We start from the raw sequence: 6,306 nt of genomic DNA, 5'->3' as shown, positions 1-6,306 counted from the left end.
CTTGATGTGTTCATTGAGTTAATCACTTTATAATCAAACATGGTTAATTTTTTATTTTATAAATACCTTTTGCGAAGAATAAGCTTAACCGACAGCTTTTGGAAATATTTTCTTACAATTGCTTCTTAATCATTATATAAACAACCTAAAAATTCTTAAAAATATTAAATATTGAAAAATAAATTTCATAACACTTCAAACCTATATTTAACATTGTTTTTAATAAGTGGTTATATTCTAGTGGAATAAAATTTGTTTTGATTATTTGAGAGGTCTTTCTTGGACAGAAAAATTAAAGATGAACATCAGCCTTGTTTCTTAATCTTCGAGAAAAAGTTCCGTAGAATTTTGGAAATTAACAATTTATATCCTGCAAGTTGCACGACTTCTTGAGCTAAACAGACCGACTTCCAATAGTGAAGTAACAAGGAAAGTAAAATCTGACATCTTGGTTCAGCTGCTATTCGCGAGTTTAAAAATCGATCACATCGAGCTGAACATTGACATTCCACATCTTTTAAACAACTCGTCTTCATTTTCTATGAGCGGTTTTGCATCATTATTTCAAACGATTATAATACATTCAAAATAATTTCCTTTATAATTACCGCAATTAAGGAAATTCACAAGACAGTCGCTTATGGCATAGCTTTTGAATTGCCAGGAAAAGTTTAAAAATACTGATAAAAATGTAATTTTTTTTTAGGTTTTCAAGTATTAAAGATGTTTTATATTTAAGTAGGAGAAATAAATTCATTATAAATTTGCTAAGTATGCAATTTCTTACAAGATATATATTTTATCGGCATCCTTTCTTTGAATACTACTTATTAGTTCATAATTTAAAAGTATTTGGAGCGTGAAGAAATTCAAAGAACCAACTACTTAGCTCCCAAGAACTAGTCCCATTTCACTCTTTTTTGTTCCCTATGATATATCTCATGATTTTTATATACGTCATCACTGGGCGTCTGCTCTTTATCAACTTTCACTTTGGGGTTAATAAACTGCAATGAGTTTTCTTCAATCACTGAATCGATTTCGAAGACTTATTTCATACGAAAGCTCATACATCATTAATAGCACGTTCTTCACCTTCCACTTAAACTGAAAATGTAAGACAATGACAAGACAGCTATCTTCATTGAACAGAACATTTTTTTTAAAGAAATGTCGCTACAAGGTTCACCGGTTACAACCATCTTATCCTTTTCGAAAACTCGTATGAAAACTCATCGACTTGAAAACATTATCAATGGTCTCCTGTAGTGTGGAGAGGGGGAGGCACTCCAATTTCCAGAATAAAAAATTATATTGGGGAAGGGAGCTACCGATTTATCCAGATACAGTGAATGCATCCATTTAGAAAATATGGATCATCAATATGCATGAATCCTAGCTACGCCATTAATGGTCGTTACTCTCTCCGTCTCGAAGGGACAAATAAAATTGAGCGAGTCTTCAAACCGATTGAACCAGTTCAGTCACTCAATTTCACTAAAGAATAGCTGACGAGTTATTTGTTGCCCAATAATGCTATAACATTCATTTAAAAGTTAGTATTTTAACATGCAATTAAAGGTCTATCTTAAGTACTAGTTAATTTCACTTCCCATTATCTTTAGAACAGAATCTATTAGTGACGGGTCTGAATAAGTGTTGAAGAAATGATTCATTAGTAAATGTTGCCAGGGGACATGTTTATTTCGCTGGGAAGGGCAAAAAGTTGCATAATGCCACCTACATAAATTGAGTTCAAATACGATTTGTAATAACTTGAAAATTTACAACGGGAATTTAAACATGAAAGTACAATTAAAAAATTTAGTTGCCGATTTTTATTTTCCCAAAAATTGCCCTTACCTTCTAATCATTCAACAGGAACGTTTTTTGTTCTAGAGACTCCAAAATTGGGAGGATGCAAAGCTGTCTTGGGAAAATATATTGAAGATAATATCGAAAGCTTGGTTGTACTTTAACACAGCTGATAAGTGGACTTTAATAAACTTCAAGAAACAAGATAGACGATTTGCTTACTCGCAAGAAACGTTAGACAGAAGTTATCGTCTTTAATCTCGCATGAAATTAAACTTGGTTGTTAAAATTCACTTAAAATGTTAAAGTCTCGTTGGCTATTTAAAATTAGTCTTGCAGAAGACTTGCAAAATTTTATTCTTTTAAGCAGTACGAGGAGAAAATGAATGAAATTCGACCTTTTCTCGACATGGTTATTGATCATTTTCGCCAGTATGATGGCACGCGTCATTTTGGAAGTATCAGTTGAGCCGTTTCATTCCTTTCCCAAGACTCCTTAGTAACGAAAACTTACCATTCAACCTAACCCTTGAAAGTACAACTTTGAAGGAAAAAATTTACTTCCCGAGTTCAGGGATAAACTATCGTTATCTAAAAAAAGTTATGCCGCCAGCTTGTCAGATTTTACATTTGGTTAACTGAAATCGAGTTTAATTCCAAGCATTTCTTTCATCAATTGAATTTCTAATGGTTATACAAGATACATTACTGCTTCTAGAAAATACGAAAAGAATGGCAATGAAAAATTGATATTGAACAAATAAAGACACCCAAGTTACGAAGAAACCAATTTATTATAACTTAAAGATATTTTAGTTTACATCAAAGTTTTTTTTCGTTCACACCAACAAAAGCATGGAACATTCTAGTTATTTCCTTGAACTTCTATGAAATACAAGTAAAATTAAAGTATTACGTTCTTTTACAATCGATTACATACAAAGAATGACAAAGTTTAAAAGTGACAATATAGAATCGTCCACAGGTTGAATTATTTAGCAAAATAGACCATTTTTTAGCAGGAAAATTCCATTTTAATAAATCACGCCGTATACTAGTTATTTCAAATCATGAACGAAAGACATACGACATGGCTGGAATTTAACTTTTTATCAGCAAGACTATTCCACTTCAAATTTACCACGTTCGTATTTTCGATACAATCAAACTTTTATAGTGGATTCAGAGTCCATATCAAAGGTAACAACGGTAAATTTGATAAATATTAATGAAACTGCTTTCAGTATGGATAAACTTAAAGGAAATTTGCGAAGGATTCGCAGAAAATTGACCACAATTGGATTTATATAAACTTGAGAGCACAAAGTGGTAATCACTTATAACATTGCTTATTAAATAGTAAATTCAAACAGATTAACAGTACACAAGATGGCAGTTTAATAGAAAGTGGCTATTTGTAAATGAAAAGCCAACTATCTTTCCAACAGGTACACCATGCAGGATTTAAACGTTAAGTTCAAATGTTGTATTAATCAAAGCCTTACAAATCGTACGATTTGAATACATTAGCATTATTCAAGAATGATAGCTTAAGTTTCTTTTATCTAGATTTACGCAGGATATTTAGCTACGGGGAGACACTTGGATATTAAAAATCAGTTTGAGATGCGCTTTTAAGTCTTCATTGCACAACAATTTAAGTGATTATCTTTCCCATTAAATTCAAACCGTTTTTCAAATAAAATGAAAAATTTTAGCCACTTGGGTTCAATGGAATTTCGTTTGCAACATTCATTGAACAAATATACAGTGGAAATAAAGCCATTAAAGTCATTCCTTTTGAGAAAGTAGTAAATTCCTGTGCTAAGATACATAGAATACTTTTATTGTAAGAAGTATTGCTTGAGAATAATGTTTATGCTTAGTTTTTTTTAGGCAATATAAACTCGTTCAAATCGATTGGCAAGTTTAAAGATGAAACATTAGCATTCAAGAATAGAGCTACGATTCTAGATCTCTCGTTCAAGACGTCCAATTATATTAAAAATACTCATACTCCGATTAAAAATTTATGCTAAACAAATTACATTAGTTTATAACCTTATTTTGAAAACAAGTATGCTCAAAGTTATAAAAATAACTAAAAATCTTAATACGATTTAATTACTGAAAGGCTGGATGATGTCTTGTGTAAAAAATTCTCATTTGCCCTATCAGTTTTATTGCTTTAACAGATTTACTATGGCAAAAGATTTCTCAAGCGGATTAAATTCAAAGCTTTGCTAAGTTAAACTTTTAATTACCGGTTAATTAAGAGAAGACATGGAAATTTCCCCCAACAAATTTAAACGGGATTACATCGGAAGTTAGATTAATTTTATTATATGCAAGGAAAAACGTACCTCGATTTGAAGGGATTCGTTTTAATTCAATTTTGCATGAATGCAACCGACTGAACACTGAACAGTCGCGTTTAAATTTGAATTAAAATCGAGTTCATGGCGGACAGTTGTCTTCAAAGTATCGGTATGCTTATTACGATTAGACGATCACGCTTGGAGTAGAGAGCACTAGAAGATGAAAGCCATTTGGAAAAGTTTACCTAGATTAAAATGCAATACATACAAAGCCGTCATTTAGTTTCAACTTAAACCCGAGTCGCAAGATGTGTTGGAATAGAGATTTCTTTATCCACCAAAATTGAGGCTATTTTAAAATTAAAACCGAACTCGTATTTTAAGGGGAGTTTTGCTTTTTTAAAAAACGACGTTTCATTAGAAAGGCGGTTTCATATCTCTAAAAAGGATTACCTATAAATTTACAACAGCGAATGCTTCCTAGTTTTATATGCATGTTTATTCTGAATTCAAGACGCCAACAAAACTATACAATTTTCCATAGCACTATTCTTAAATTACCAACTCAACTTCGGGTGCAATTAGGAACTCTTAAACCGATACTGCTGAATTCTTTAAATGATAATCATTAGACAAATACCGTAGATGGTTTTGGAAGTTATTCGCCGTTTTCGTCCTCAAAATTAAGCCGCTTTCCTTTTCAATGACGGGTTTTCTAATTCTAAGGCATTTCGACTTCGATGGTGATCAGGCATCGACTTCAAAAATGCCGTCAGGAATTTAGAAGACTGCCAGGTGACTGGCTAGCACAGCCACTGACAGTTTTCCTTCACGAGATGAAGTTCTAGAATAGGTAAGAGTCAAAAGAACATTAAATGCTAAACGAATTCTACAAGGATAATACACAAGAATTTTATATCATTTATCGAGATTCTCACAAATGGGGGAATGCTTTGTTAGCGTCTTTCGAATTTGTAACCAACATCGAAGCCAAAAATTTACAAAACCATTTCCGAAGTTTAAAGTCAATAGGTGATTTCCTGCATTAACTTAAATTTAGAGAATTGCATTGGTTTTACTTGGTAAAAGACGTAAAAACTATGCATGCGTAAGCGTTTATTTTAGTTCCACTACAAAATAACTAAACCGAATTAAGTACGTTTACCTCATTAAACTCATTTTGTTCGAATATATTTTAAACTCAATAGAAATCTAAAATACTCTAGTTTCACTGAAGGTGATCTCGCTAAACTAGGGATGATTGAAATGTTAATTTTAATAACTTTTTGTAATAGAAATTGTTACATTAAGCGACATGCATTAATTGGAGTGTACACATTTGGAAATTAAAAAGTTATATTGTGAACAAAGTTCGAAAAATCTATCGGCTTGAGGTTAAGCTACAAACGAAATATACTTAACTTAACGAGAAATTAATCGATCAACGAAATGTGTTCATATAATTTGTATTACGGCAGAAAAAATAGAATTCCTGCAAACCTATGCGGAAATTCTTAATTATACCTTAAGAAAAAAATTTGTTTGAGGGTTCTATATCGTTAATATTAACCAGACAAGTTCCGCCATTGAAGAACTATCAAAACTAGTAGAAATTCGAATGCTGTGTAAAGACACGGCGTGCTAAAACCATTAAATATCAAGAAAGAATTGCCAAAATAAGTTGCATCGACATTAAAATTAGTGATATTAAGGAATTTCATATTTTCAAGTTAAATACGATATATTCCTAAATATTTTTAAATTATTACAAGCGTCTGCTGAAACTACCGATTCCAACAATTCCTTTTGTATGAAGCGTTTTGATCCGATGTTGGCCAGGCACCATGATCAAAATGCTCCGATTGAAAAAGCAGAAGGCGGTCCGTTAGCTTGCCGGCTTAGCTACAGCCCACCTTTAGCTAGAAGGGGAAAAATGATTAAACTTGCAGAATCCTAACAATTTAAGGTCGGGTGCTTAACAATAGTCATGGGACTAAAGATGCCAAGATAAAATTTGTCACGGAAACGGTTTCTAAGTATAGAAATCAATAAATTGAAATAACGGACTTGTCTGGTTAACACATTTTAAATGGGTAAAGGTTAGTTTAAAAAATTGAGTTCTTTAAGAATTAACGGATCAGACAATTTCACAATAATTATGGTTTAATAATTA

Source organism: Argiope bruennichi, chromosome 3, assembly GCF_947563725.1.
Source record: "Argiope bruennichi chromosome 3, qqArgBrue1.1, whole genome shotgun sequence".
In the NCBI taxonomy this organism is placed as follows: domain Eukaryota; kingdom Metazoa; phylum Arthropoda; class Arachnida; order Araneae; family Araneidae; genus Argiope; species Argiope bruennichi.
The sequence above is the reverse complement of the archived record's forward strand: the minus strand, read 5'-3'. Positions refer to the sequence as shown.